At 44.9% G+C, this 15,726-nt stretch overlaps 1 pseudogene; it reads right to left on the reverse strand.

The window, feature by feature from the left end:
- Positions 1-12,972: 12,972 nt before the first annotated feature.
- Positions 12,973-14,844, reverse strand: LOC133744710 (uncharacterized; annotated as a pseudogene).
- Positions 14,845-15,726: the final 882 nt, after the last annotated feature.

The following is a 15,726-nucleotide window of genomic DNA, read 5'->3' on the forward strand; positions in this document are numbered from 1 at the left end:
ACTGAACGAGGAGGAAATCAACATCCTACTACTGAAGGCGATCGAGAAAGTTCCCACCACCCAGCCTAATGAGGCTGGAGGAGCGTCTGACATCACCAATACGGTTGAAGACGAGGTGAGAACAATTGACTCTGGATCCACTCTCTACTTAGAGAACATGACCTTGGAGGAATGGATAGCTATCTATCAAAAGGATACTGCCGAATATCATGAACAGATGAGGAAAGACCTTGCAGCAGACCGGGCAGCAGACCGGCGAAGGGTTGACGAGCTTTCAACTGCGGTTCAAAATATTGACGTACGCTCGCAACAAACCCAGGAACGGATGTGTTAATGTCTAAAAGTCTGGCGGTAGCTGAACCTTTGTTAACGCTGATCCGGTGAGCGGATCGATACCTGCGGTACTCTCAAAGCCTCCGCTACTTGTCAAGTAAAATACAAAGGGCATCAAAGGGAGACCGCGCTGGGCGGTCTTCAACTCTCCGATGCCTAAGTTAGTCAATGTATTTATGTTGACAAAGTAACAGTAGGTAAGTATTGAAAGCGTAATTAATGAGGAGAGAGGAGAGAACCTTTTATAGGTGAGGAAGAGGTTGATCTTCTCTTTGTTTTCGATGTGGGACTGATATGCTTCAGTTCCCAGTTTCGGAAGCTTCTGATGCTATCTTGGCGCGACGCGTGGCGGCGTGTCGGCGGCGATCTGGAGGTGATCCGACGCTGAGGCTGTAGCCCGCCTGGCGGTGTGTCTGCATGTCATTCCTTTGGTTGGAATTAGTACCTTTGGCGGTACAATGAGCGTGACCCATTATAGCTAATTATGCTTGCAAATGTACATGTATGTACAGGATGGAGCATTACCACGCGAAGAGCGAACAACACCATAAGGTGCTCGTGGACATGTTGAACAGTCAGGCTGCCCAGAGCAAACGCATTTCTTCTGACATCGCAAACCAAGCCAAACATACTGCATCTGAATTGGTAGTTATTCGCAACGAAGGGTCCAACCTTTCGACCCAGGTCGCCATGCAGAAGGCTGATTTAGACCAAGCTAAAGAGGTTCTGAATAAAACTCTCGGAGACTCTAATGCTATCCTTGGATCGCTTGGCCAACCCTCGGGCTTTGGCAAGTATGTGCCACCGAATGCTCGGGAAAAAGGAAGTAGCAGCGCTGCTACGCCTGCTACAGCCGTTAATGCAGCGGCCGCTGCTACATCCGTTAATGTCGCGGCCGCAAGGAACAAAGAGAAGACCTTGGTGATCGAAAATAAAGACAAGATTACCCCACCAGCTGCACAGCAAACCAAGGCATCAGTGACATTTGAAGAGGTTCCTGCTAGCATCGTCGGGTTTACTCAATACGACAGTGATGGGACAGAGAATACGTTCCTAGAATTGCCAGGAGACTATTACGGGATCGATTAAGCAGGGAACCCTATCAGAATAATAGCTTTGCAGAAGGCTGAAGGTGCGACAAAGGTGGTTCTCCACGAGTCGCCGGTTCCGCGAGTAGTCCATCTAGGTGGAGGAACAGTACCCACTGGTCAACCTACCCCTGCGGTACAAGCAACTCGCCCGGTTGCAGCGAGACCTCCTCTTCCAGGACTTGATTATGTGAGACGTGATGAGGTGGAGGAGATAATTAGGTTAGCCAATCCTAGGGTCCACCTCGATGAGGTTTATGAGGGGCCTTTCCCACCGCATATTACACAGGCACCTTATCCTAGAGGATACAAGAGCATTACGTTCTCTACTTTCTCGGGAGAGGAGGTCGAAAATGCAGCGGCCCATTTGGTCAGGTTTCGAGTACAGTGTGGCCAGTACCAGAACGATGACAACCTGAAGTGTAATATCTTCGCCACTTCTTTGTCAGGGTCTGCCTTCACTTGGTTCACTAAGCTGCAACCAGGATCTGTCGCGAGTTGGCCCGCGAGGGAAAAACTGTTCAAGGAAACCTTCGGGACCATCGAGCCGGAGGTAGATTTGGCTTCACTTACTCAGATGGCTCAGCAGCCAACTGAATCCGCTGTTGCATACCTTTAACGTTTCCAGATCCAAAAAGGGAAGATGAACGTGATTCTTCCGGAGAAAGAGCTAGTCAAGTTGGCAATCAAAGGCTTAGAGCCTCGCCAACGCAAGAAGCAGCATGGAAGCATGTTCAACTCTATGGGGGAACTGATCACAGAAGTAGGAAGCTTTGAGCATTTGCTTAGAGAAATGGACGCTATGAAGAACTCCTCCAAAGGAATATACATTCCGGGGAAACAGAGAACTGTGGCAGCAGTGAACCACTACTCAGGTTCCTTTGATCCTTACTATAGGAGTGAGGAATCCGGCCTGGCAGAGGCTGAAGAGTCCGAAGAGGACGAGGTAGCAGCGCTCGAGCTCACCGGGAAGAAGGCGTCAACTTTAAAGCAGTTGAAGCTGTGTAAAGAGCCAATGAAACTCAAGTCGGTGGTCTTCACCAAACCTGAATTCGCAAGTTACACCTATGATGCGAATAAAGCTCATGAGATCTTAGATGAGATGATCGCTGCAAAGATGGTGAAGACCGACTTCGGACCATTCCCCAAACCGGAGCAGTTAAGGGGGAAGAAATACTGTAAGCTCCACAATTTGTGGAATCACAACACAGCCGATTGTGTCAGGTTGAAGGATCAGATTCAGATCTGGTTGAATAATGGTAGCTTACAGGTTGAAGCGCCAGCAACAGCTGCGGCGCTGGTAGATTTGGATCCTTTCCCAGACACTAGAGTCAACATGGTTGACGTAGTTTGGGACACAAAGGATCAACAGAGGCTAAGCCCAGATCGTACCACTGGGGACTTAGAAAAGGTGATGGAGCAGTCTGTGAAGCGGAGATCAAAGCCAGCTCCACCTGTCGTGCTGTGTTCAAGGTGCAAGCAGGAATGTGATATCCAGGCATCGCACGAAGAGGAAGAACAGACCGTTCGCTTTGGTACTTTACCACCAATAAAGTTACCAGTACATTCTAGAAGCTTCCAACCAGGTAGTCCGAGAATGCACGCTGGGTCAGGAACTTTTTCTCCAAGGGACTCTAATTTGTTCAAGAAATTGAAGGTTGTGAGGGAAGAAGAAAGAGCAAACGAGCGGTCAGCCGTTATGACCAGACCGTATATTCCTCCGGCGCCGACGTCCACTATCAAGGAAAGGAAATGGTATACCCAGAAGAAGGGCAAGGCAGTGGAAATGAGCCCTTCAAGGAAGAGAAAACTCCAGCGGAGGTTTGGAGAAGCAAAGCGAAACTTGGAAGCGCTGGATCAGGGGTTGATTAAACCATCGCAGTTGGTGAGATCTCCAGAAGAATACCAGAGACAGGTAGAGGCACTGACCTCTAAAAGGTTCATCGCCCCACGGGTTCTCCAGCGGCGTCCTAAGATGTCGCAACAGGCTTCAAAAACCAGCGCTCGCCGGAAGGACAGTCAGGAGAAGTCCCTAGCTCCCGTGAATCGAGAATCGCCGCCAACCCGCAAACCTAGCGTTTGGCGGAGAATATCTCTCGAAGGAAGAGATAGCAAGCCTTCAATCTTTGACAGGCTGGGGGGCAAAGACAATCAGTCCATGACTGTGCAGTGGAGGCCTAAGAAAGTTCAAAGCATAGTGGTTGCGAAATCCAAAGAGGCTTCATCAGCGAAGTAGGGGCCACCGAAGAGGGGATGTCCTTTCGCAGCAGATCAGCAGGAGCAGATCATGGTCCAAAAAGAAGGATCGCTGGCGGCTTACGTCACAAGCAAGTTCGCAGAGGAAGTTGACCTGAGCTCCCCAGCAGCGGAATCAGAAGAGGCGGGCATGCCGGACGTTGTTTGTAACATGGTATTTGTCCTGTCATCAAGATATGCCTTGCCAGTGGCAGCTCAGGAATGTCAAGCGGAGGAAGGCGAATCATCTGACAAACTGTCGCTCGAGATCACCTCAGCGGCATCATCTTTCGCGAGGAAACCCACACCGAAGGAGGCTGAAGCAGTAGAGGCTGCAGACACCGACGCGAGAGATCAGGACATGGGTTTTAGCAAGCCGACACCAGCAATAGCGCAACACATGAGGCCATTATATATTACCGCTGATATGAACGGCACCAAGGTTGGCAAAATCATGGTAGACACGGGCACTGCAGTCAACGTCTTGACCACCAGAACCATGCAGCTATTAGGAATCAAGAAAGAAAAGATCCAATCCACGTCCCTGACATTGAAGAACTTCGTGGGGACTGTGACCAAAACATTGGGTTTGATCTTCCTACAAGTCAAGGTGGGTCCAGCAGAAGGGGTTTACGCCTTCTTCGTCACAGACTGTCATGCGGCATATAGTGCAATTCTGGGCCGCGACTGGATCCACCGGAGTTATTGTGTCCCATCCAACCTTCATCAGGAGCTGATCATATGGAACAGAGTCGCGGATAAGGCGGCAATAGTCAAAGCAGATCCACGACCTTTCTCAGTCTCCGCAGTCTACGTGGACGCAAGGTACTATTTAGAACATATCTCTCCGCTACAGGTCCGAGGAATTGACAACAAGGGCCGCCCCACAGGGGTGACGGCCTCCGAACTGGCACAATGGGGGCTCGCAGTCGCGAATGGCGACCTCGAAAGGCCCGGACATGTGGTGCCAACTGTTTGGACCCAAAATGAAAATTGGAGCCAAACACCAACTCTAGGTCCTAATTGATGGATCAAGACCTCTCAAAGGAAGAGGTGCAGGCCTTTCATTCTTTATATGATAGATTATCTTCATATTTAATTGAAAAGGAGGCCTGCGCACAAGTGGCAACATTGGAATACGTTAACGAGAATCTCTCCGATCATGAGGAGGAAGAGGAGCACATTCAATTGGCCCCAGCATCGTTAGACGATACCCCTCCAAAGGTCAGGGATCCTACAGAGAAGGTGAACTTGGGGAATGAAACCGAGCCAATGGAAGTGGCAATTAGTGCAAACTTAGAGCCCGAAGAAAAACAGGGGCTCATCGACTTACTGCAGGAGTATAAAGACTGTTTCGCGGAGAGATATGAAGATATGCCAGGTTTATCTCCTGACTTGGTCTGCCATAAACTGCCGATTATCCCAGATCAAAATCCGGTGAGACAGGAATCTAGGCGGATGAATTCGGAAACTCAGGTTTTGGTTAAGGAAGAAGTCGAGAAGATGCATAAATCAGGAATCATCAGGGTCGCCAATTACAATCAGTGGCTATCTAATGTCGTCCCAGTTCGAAAGAAGAATGGCAAAATTAGGGTGTGCGTCGATTACCGCGACCTCAATAATGCCACTCCCAAATATGTTTACCCCATGCCGGTCGCGGATATGTTGGTAGATGCTGTAGCTGGTCATGAACGCCTATCTTTCATGGACGGAACTGCCGGTTATCATCAGATTCCAGTGGCAGAAAAGGATAGACACAAAACTGCGTTCAGATGCCCAGGCTTCACCGGAATTTTCGAATATGTAGTCATGCCTTTCGGTTTGAAAAATGCGGGGGCCACATACCAGCGAACAATGAACCTAATCTTCCATGATATCCTGGGAAAGATTTTAGAGGTTTACATTGATGACGTGGTCGTCAAATCTAGGCAGCAGGGAAACCACATCGCGGATCTGCAAAAGGTTTTCGAGCGCATGCGAATACACAAGCTGAAGATGAACCCCGCGAAATGTGTATTTGGAGTCCAAGCAGGCGACTTCCTAGGATTTATTGTACATCAGAGGGGCATCGAAGTATCCGAGGATAAAGCTAAAGCAGTGATCAATGCTTCACCCCCGAGGACGAAGATGGAGCTACAAAGGTTATTAGGAAAGATCAATTTCTTGCGGCGGTTTATCTCCAACTCCGCCGGCAAGATTCAGCCTTTCTCCTCCCTCTTGAAGCTACAAGGGCAGACAAAATTTGTGTGGGAGACAAAACATCAAGAGGCCTTTAACAGCATAAAGGTATATCTAGCAAATCCACCGGTTCTTATTCCTCCAAAGCCAGGTTACCCACTGAAGCTCTACATTTCAGCGGCAGAGGCTTCAATTGGCAGCTTATTAGCCCAGAACGACGAAGCGAGAGTGGAACATGCCATTTTTTACCTAAGTAGAACGTTAACGGATTGCGAAACCAGGTACACACCAATGGAAAAGCTTTGCCTAACGTTGTATTTCTCTGCATGTAAACTTCGCCACTACATGTTGTCGTTCACTACATGCATAATTGCCCAGACCGACCTGGTCAAATACATGTTGTCGCGGCCCATTCTTAGGGGCCAGATTGGCAAATGGGTTTTGGCTCTTTCAGAGTTCTCTTTATAGTATGTACCCCAAAAAGCTGTGAAGGGTCAAGCCATCGCGGACTTTCTAGCACATCATCCAATGCTGGATACTAGCGAAATTCCCGAACTTGAAGTCGCCGCGAATTCTTTAGAAGACCTGTATGGAATACCCAGACGGGAGATCTACGAGAATTCATTGGCAGCTGTTATGCTGCAACCTTGGCTATTGTACTTCGATGGTTCAAGAACAGATACCCTGGCCGGAGCAGGCATTGCGCTGGAAAATCCATCCGGAGATCATTTTTCATACTCTTTTCAGTTGGAGTATCAATGCACCAATAACCAAGCGGAATATGAGGCCTTAATCATTGGCCTAGAAATGCTCTTAGAAATGGGAGTCACGGCGGTACAAGTACTTGGAGATTCGCTTCTGGTAATCAATCAGCTGCTCGAAAAGTTCAAATGCTCTAGTTTCTCGCTGGCCCCATACTGGGATAGAGCCCTGGAGTTGTTGGACCAATTTGATGATGTGGACCTTGAGCATATTCCGCGCGAACGAAATTTCGCCACAAACGAGTTGGCTCAGTTGGCAACAGGGATAACTTTGAAGTATGGCATTCGTGAGAGAATTCTGAAAGTGGAACGCCGAACACTCCCGTCCTGGATGGCAAGAAAAGATCCACCAGAGGACGCCGCGGTAGCAACCTTAGATTCCATTGATTTGGATTGGCGGGTCCCTTTGATCAACTATCTCAAAAATCCTGATCAGCCCACTGACAAGAGGATCCGCTACCTTGCTCTCAATTATTTCCTCTGAAACGATGAACTTCGTAGGCGAGGGGAAGATGGCATAGATTTCAAATGTGTATACGGCGGCGAAGCAAAACAGCTCATGCGGGAAGTACATGCTGGTATCTGCGGGGCTCACCAGGCAGGTCCAAAAATGCGTTGGTTGCTCAGGAGACATGGATATTTCTGGCCAAGTATTTTGAAAGATTGCATCGCATTCGCGAAGGGTTGCTTGGATTGCCAAGCTCATGGGCCGGTACAACATATCCCCAATGTCCCAATGCAGCCTATTATAAAACCTTGGCCCGCAAGAGGATGGGCGCTGGACTTAATTGGGATGATTCACCCGCATTCATCGCTTCAGCACAAGTTTATCATCGTCGCTACCGATTTCTTTACAAAATGGGTCGAAGCAGAACCTTTGAAGGAAGCATCTGGTGGTACGTTGCGACAATTCCTGTTCAGGAACATCATCTGCAGATTTGGTATTCCAGAAGTTTTCGTTTCAGACCGGGGAGCTGCTTTCATGGGTGGTGAAGTTAATAAATTGGCAGAGGAATGGGGAATACAGTTCATCCATTCTAGTCCTTATTATGCGCAATCTAACGGTCAAGCAGAGGCCAGCAACAAAATCATCATCACTTTGCTGAAGAAAATGCTGGAAGCTAATCCGCGACAATGGCACGAGACCCTTTATGAGACTCTTTGGGCCTACCGCACATCGAAGCGGAATCCCACCGCGACAACACCTTATGTTTTGATGTTTGGCCATGATGCAATCCTACCTTTGGAGGTCAACGTCCAATCATTACGAGTTCAAGAGCAGCATCATCTCATTGGAGAAGACTACGTTCAGGCTATGTGGCAGGAACATGAAAACCTCGGCGAAAAGCGCTTGGAGGCTTTAGATAGTTTGGTCATGGAAAAGCAGCGAGTAGCTCGCGCCTATGACAAGCGGACGCGGGGAAAGAGTTACAATGAAGGAGAGTTAGTTTGGAAAGCAGTTCTCCCGCTTGGTGAAAAGTTAGACGGTCGCGGCAAATGGACTCCTAGATGGGAAGGCCCATACATCATTTATAAGATTTTAGAGAAAGGAGCATTTCATCTCAAAGACTTAGATGGGGATGTCCATCACAACCCTATCAATGGCCGATACTTGAAGAAATACTTTCCCAGTGTCTGGGACTCGGAAGAGTCGTAGACAGTTTCTTCGCATAAGACATGGGGGGCAATTCTAGTGTTCCTACACTCGCGAAGCCCATTCATGAAGGCCTGTTTTTGAGGCCCATAATCGTTTCTTCGCTATGCCTAGCAACACTAGGGGGGCAACACTATACAATACTAAACCCATTTAGCCTAAAGTAAAAAAATAAAAATGAAAATAAATAAATAAATAAAAATAAAAAAATTCTAAGGGGAAAAATTCTAAGTGTTCCTACACTCGCAAAGCTACTAAGCCGAGTCAGCGGCTCCGAAAACTTTTTCCAGCTTTGCCCTCGCAGGAAAGGCTGAGCTCAAGGGAAATGTAAGAGCCACCACCGTGACCGCCACCTCCATCGGAAGTAGTCTTCATGTTGCCAAAGATGTCCTCACCATGCATGGGGAACAGAGGAAGGGTTTCAATCTCCATGTTCATAGATCCCATAACCACCATAGTTCCCCATCTGCCCGTTAAAAGCAATCACACCAGCTGCAGAAGCAGAAGATCCGAAGTTAATATACTGATCCTCAGGTTTCCAATTGGTAACATTGTCATCACCAACAAGCCCTGATCTTTGCATGGGCACATGAACATCCGAAGTGGACCTCTTCTTCTGCTTCTCCCGAGCCCTTTGGTTCACGAACCAAAAATAGACGTTCTTGAACTCGATCTTGCCGTACCATTTCACCTGGAGATAGATCCTCTGAACCTGCTCTACAGTTGGGGACCTAACTCCCTTATTGTAGAAAAGCTCCTTGAGGATTCTTATCTGATCTGTAGTGGGAGTCCACCTGCTCCGCCTACAAAGCATGTTAGCACTACTCCCGGCTGCTTTGTTGCTTCCTCCATCCTCGGTTGGTTGCTGGGTTTGTGGTTCCATTGGTGATGGATTGAGAGAATGCGAGAATTGAAGAGTGATGATGATGAGTAATTAAGAAAGATTGCTGTTAGAAATATTCGAGTTGATGATATGATTTTGGGATTGGAAATTTGGGTTTATAATGTGGAGGAAGATATAGGCATGCAAATATCCACCCTTGGATGGACGGTCAAAGAGGAGAGTCAAACTAAGTGTCAGTAAAGCGTGATTAAAGTTGCCTTAAATCTCGGAAAAAGAATGGATTATTGGCGCGTGGGGAAATCGAACGGTTGTCGAGGAGGTAACTGTTCTTTTCACGAGATTATTTTTCACGACCGTTGTTTTTCAACGAGTGATTAGTGCCTTAAATCTCGGAAAAGAAGGAATTATTGGCGCTAAGAGTTTTGAGTTGGGAGCCAGCAAGTGGATCCAAAAGATACATATGTCCTCAAAAACCTCGCCGCGAGGCTTTTTTTGATGCGGAGCATATTTTAAAAGTTCATATTATTTTCAATATACAACTATGGGGGCCTATATTTGGGGCCTTGCGAGACACGTTGACTCAGCTTCTCACGGATATTTGAATATCAGGATAAGATAATATTATTGTATTCATAAAGTGGCTTTATGGGCAAAAGCAGTACATTCATTACAAAGCCAAAAGTGGCTAGAATACAAAACAGGAACATTCGAATATCTTCTTAATTTTTTCTCAAGTGGAAGCAGCTATGGAATCCAACGTCGGGTTGAGCCGAGCCATTATCCTAAGGAGGGGCAAACTTCAGGGAAGGAAAAAGAAGAGGAACGGAGCCCTCGCGCCCCCTTTACAGGGAAGCTGCTAAGAAACCCAACGTCGGCTTGAGCCGCGCCATTATCTCCTGGAGGGGCAGAGAGTGAAGGAACAGAATATCGGCTTGAGTCTCTGCACCCCCTTTAGCCTTGGTAACCACCATTAGCTGGACGTGAAGTACAGGAACAGCCATTCTGTAGCTTGAACCCATTCCTTCAAAGAGTCCATCCCTTCTCATCCCTCCAAGAGTCTATCAAGGAGAGAAAGGGGGAGAATGAGGTGAGAACCAAAGCCCCTTCCATCTGGAGGGCACAACACGGGCCAGGTCCAGAAGGAAGGAAACAGAGGAGGAAAGACGAACCTCAGAGTGGTCGTCCTCCCTCTCCCCGTTTCGCTCCGTGTATGGGATTTTCTCAAAAAATGATCTTACATGACCGGAGATCCCACACTTGGAGCCCCCTCGTGTTTCTAAACCAATCTGAAGCCTGACATTTTCCATCCAGACTCCCAGAAGGACGAAACAAGGGATTGCCTAAGATTACGCCATGAGGCTTAACCCAGGCTTAAGATTACGCCATAAAGCCTAAAATTTAGAGGCTAAAGGTCATTTCATGAGGGGAAGATTTGTGAAGAATGAGAAAAAGAAGCAAGGACTGAAAGGCCATTTCTTGAATATTTCAGAAAAGTTGTTGTGAGTATTCCCTTCCCGAAATACAACTATTTATAGGGACTTCAGGCAAATCCCCACCCTTAGATGAAGCTCAATTTCAAAACCGATGTCAGTAAATCGAGATTAGTGATTCCAAATCTCGGGAAAAAAGGGACTAGCAGCATGTGAGGGGCGGTTTTTGAGGAGGTAACTGTTCTATTCACGAGATTATTTTTTCACGACCGTTGTTTTTCAACGAGTGATTAATGCCTTAAATCTCGGAAAAGAAGGGATTATTGACGTGTAAGGAGACCGAACAGTTTTCGAGGGGGCCTACAGAGATTGGCCCATGAAGCTCAATTTCAAGCAAAGTTCCTCCACGCGGAGTTCCGCCACAATGACACCAGCTTCGGCCTAAGTGGCCCGTTCTCTGACACGGGCCAGGTTGTGGCCCATTTCTTCAGAAGCAGCCAAAGGTTCATCGAGTTGGGCTTCTTTTGCAGCAGTTGCATTCTCAACAGAGAGCTAGCAAACAAGGCAGATACTTGCTGCTATACACATGGCGAAGCTACCACCAAGGAAGAGAAGGATCCTCATTCGCGATCAAAAGTAGTCTCCTTCGCATGGGGGGCACACTAAAGTTCTGATCTCCTACAACCTACCTAAGTTTCGCCAATTCACTACATACCAGACATCAGATACATAGGGGGCAATAAAGTTGGCAAAGAAAGCGTCAGTTCATGACAAAGACAATCCGAATTGTGGCATTCAAGCTTTATGGCCTATTTAGAGGCCTATATGGAAACAGTCAAGCCAATACAAGTGGCTTTGGAGCAACAACATTATAAGAGTAGTGCTGATTCAAGACCTCTTCAGTCAAGACGAAGACCTTTGACTTCGAGGTCTGGGGGGCAATGTTTGGACCCAAAATGAGCATTTTGGCCTGACAAGGCACGTCTTAGAGAAATTGAGCCAATGTTAGTGGCTCAAGCTATATATTGTCGACAAGTTCGAAATATATATTTAGAGGGCTAAATAAAGCCTACTATGGAAGCATGAAAAGTCAACTATAGCACATTTTCCTACTTCGGCTAGGAGAAACCGAGCTAAACAGAAGGAGCGGCCGCCTGACCAAATGAACTCTAAATGAGCTGAACCTCTGCATATCCATTCTAGACAGCCCAAGGATCATTTCTTATGAAGAGTGCAAGAGCTAGTTTTGAGTGGAAGGCCTTCAAACAATCAATCCAATTTTCTGCAGAAGCAAAACTGGAAAACTGGACCTGTAAGAGGTCCAGCAGCATTTCCGGCCCAACCACATGGAAATAAATTCTGAAATTTTACCACAATAATCTACATTCATGGTGGATCATTTCATATGAAGAAATCGAAGGTTGAATCTGAGTTCTTAGTGGAGATAAAAATTGAAGGATAAGGGAGCAGAAAATGACTTAAACCTAACAAATTCCATTAAGTGTTTAAGTATTCAAACCTAACATTCCATTAATGTTTAAGTGCTAAAACCTAACCCATTATGAGTTGTTTAAAGTCAAATAGTGTTGCTTGGTAGCCTATATATAGAGGCTACAACAAGTAACAAAAGACCAATTCATTCATCAAAACATCTCTAAGATGATCTAAGTTCTCTCTAGAGCAACCTCTCTAAGAGCAACTCCTCTCCTTCTCTTTCTCTTACCGGTGATCACACTCCTAGTCCCAGTCTTCTCAGAAGCCGACTTTCAGTGCCACCAAACCCTCTGTCAACGTACTTCGGTCCTAGTCTCCTCGGGAGCCGATTGTAGTACCACGACCACAACGGTTACGGAACCAGCCAAGCAAGGGTAACGCCCTCGCAAACCAGCCAAGCTAAAGTCACGCTTTAGCAAGTTCTCTCTACTTCCTAGTGGTTCTCGCTCTGCTCGATCTACAACATCGAGTATAGATTGTGATTTTCAAGAAGCTCAGTAAAAGTCCTCGCCACGAGGCATAAAGAATCCCACGACGAGGTTGGTGCTCTCCTCGTCTACAATCGCTTGAAAGAAGTCAGGTCAAGGGACACCCCCGACGACCGCACCCGAACGGTGCTGGCACACCCACGCAGAAAAGAGACTGTTGACCAGCTGCAACAAAATTGGAGCCAAACAGACGTTTCAGTCCCTCGCATTTCAATTTCACCTAAAAAGTCCCTAAACTTTCCAATTTCACCCAATTCTCACACATTAATAAATACATATAAGCCCACCAATGTAAACTAAATTGAACAACAAATAGGGATTGAAAACGAACAAAATGTTCCAATTCAGGTGCGAATTTCTGCGATTTCAGTTCAGCAGCTTGCTTGCTCATTAGAAAACCTCGTGTCCTGATCAGCTGACGTACCTTGATGAACACAATTCAAAAGAAACACCACCTAATCAGATACTAAATCAATCGAAATTAAGAATTTTGGAGAAGATCTGAGTAACAACAGATATTGAATCCAATCAAAAACAAGGAAGCAAAAGCAATTCAGAATCATTAAACAAACTAACCCTAAAAAACCCGCCAGACATGATTTAGGATTTGCGATGAAAGCCGAGATTGATTTCGGCGATCAATAAGAAGAAGAAAGTTTGAGACGATTGAGAGAACAGTAAGGTGTGTAGTTTGAGTTTCATGGCATTGGCTGTAGTTATTGGGTTACTGTGAAGCTTTGAAAAGACTCAAAAGAGGGGTCGAATATGAAATTGTGGCTCAAATCCAGACCTGATTAGTATGAGTATCAGGTACATTGATGCTCCTTGAACACGGCGTTGTTCACCTCCCGGAGCCCCGAATTTGGGTCGGGTACAAGCATTTCCGGCGGATCTGCTCCGCGAAAACAGTTCTCCTTCTTCCGCTCCTTCTTCTCCTTCTCTTTCTCACTACTCTCACTCTTCTTCTTGAACATGTCCCTCCACCGCTTCGATGCGGTCAGCACCGGAGCTGTAGTTGACACCAGGGCCTCTGGTTCTGGGTCCAGAGCAGAAATCTCTTCTGATTTGGGTCGTAGGTTCTGGTCGGGCGGCTTCTCGTGGGTAGGGACGAGGCGGAGAGGGAGAATGACACCGTCGACGAATAGCTCATCAGCAGAGGTGAGATCAAGTTGCGGGCAAGATGGGTTTTGGAGCCTTCAGAAGTCAAATTCCAGGGAGCTGGAGTCGGTGCTGGTTAATGGAGGGTGATCATGTTGAAGAAAGATAATATGACCTCTCCTCTCCTCTGCTCTCTCTACCCTTTTTGTTTTTTTGAGTTTTGAATCTTTCTCTTCTTTATTGAAGGTCTGGAGATGGAGAGAGAGCTGGTTGTTTTTGGAAGAAGACGAGCGAGATAAACAGAGGAGAGAGAAAGCTAGAAGAAGAGTAGGTAAAAAGAAAAAAAGAAAAAAAGCAAAAAAGCAAAAAAGAAAAAAAGCAAAAAAGAAAAAAAGAAAAAAAGAAAAAGAGAGAGAGAGAGAAATAAATAAATATAAAAGAAAATAATAAGTGAGGGTATAATAGACATTTCAGGGTGTAAGCATTGCCACGTCAGCAGTTTAAAGGAGATTTAGACGGAAAATTGACGACAATGACCAATTGGGTGAAATTGGAGAGTTTAGGGACTTTTTAGGTGAAATTGAAATGCAAGGGACTGAAACGTCTACTCCTTATAAGTATAGGGAGTAAACAGTATTTTGTCCAATTAAAAAAGATAAAACAAAAACAACATAATAATTTATTGCAATGAACCATCATGTTACCAAACGAAATCCATATGAGTTTTTCTATTTGAACCTCCAAATTTACTCACTTGACCTCCTTGCTTTTTACACCTCTTATTAAATTTTCAAATGCTAAATTTACTCACTAAGCCTCACTCAAGTTCCTGAAATAACCTCACTCATATAATTTGCAAACATACTATTAATTACATACTCATTCCTTAATTAGATTACATAAATCTCTTATCCAATAAAAAAGAAAAACACAAGGTATTGGGCTTTAAAAATTAATTTTTAATAAAAAAGAATTGTTTTTTTTTTTTACTTTTTTTTTCTCTTGTAGATGTGCAAAAAAAAAATGAAGAGTAATTTTTCTTAATGTTTAATTATTTTCTCTATTTTCTGTACCTCATGATTAATTATGGGTGTTTCTAAATGTACCCAGCAAATTACTTAGTGAACCCAGCCAATTATTTATATTTAAATATTATTTTTAGAAATCTACTTAAATCCAACAAGTTTCCCAAAATACCCTCCATCTTTAACAAAACCATGCACCCAGCAAACATCCTTCATTAATGGTACTCCTCGAGACGGGGAAAAAAAAATTAGGTAACCCTAACTATTCCCTCTAGTCAATTGGTGATATTGGTATTAATTTTAAAACGTATGATCTTGTTCAATAAGGATAGAGACTTTGAATTCTAATCTCTTGAAATGAATATATATATAGACTTAGGATAAGAATTTGATGGAGCTCATGGATAATCATGATTATGGGTATGAACTAGAACTAGTAGAAGTCTTTTGGCTGTTGTAGAGGTTGGATCTGGGTCTCTATCCCAAATATCATCACGAGTCCCTACTCCTTTTCTTCTCTAACAACTATAATCTCATCTTTCCTCTCATTGCGATTTGTTCATATATATTCATTTAGCTGGGTACATAAACATCAAATTTGAGAAGATGAACAAATCACAGGGAATATTTTGGAAATTTTCACAACCGCAATCTCATTTAGACAACAGGGGATATTCAGTTTTCTAACTGTACTCTCATATATTGCAATTTGTTCATATGCATTTAGCGGTAATCACATCTTTCCTCTCATAGCGATTTGAGGAAGAATTGGTGGATCAAATCTTAGGTATGGCTTGGAGAAGATCATCAAATTGGTGGAATCTGACGTTGATTGGAGAGATCGGGTTTGTTTTCTTGATTTTGGGAACAAATCGCATGAGCATCAGTTTACTTGGATGGGTATTTTGGGAATATTTGCTGGGTTTAATAAATATTTTAAATATAAATAAGTAGCTGGCTATACATAGAAATTTGCTGGGTACATTTAGAAAGACCCTTAATTATTTAATAGTTTTTTAGATTTTCTTTTTAGGGCTAGCTCTTTTTTTTTTTTTTTTTTTTTTTTTTTTTTTTTTTTTTTTTCAAATATAGATATCT

The sequence above is a fragment of the Rosa rugosa genome, chromosome 4, assembly GCF_958449725.1.
Source record: "Rosa rugosa chromosome 4, drRosRugo1.1, whole genome shotgun sequence".
In the NCBI taxonomy this organism is placed as follows: domain Eukaryota; kingdom Viridiplantae; phylum Streptophyta; class Magnoliopsida; order Rosales; family Rosaceae; genus Rosa; species Rosa rugosa.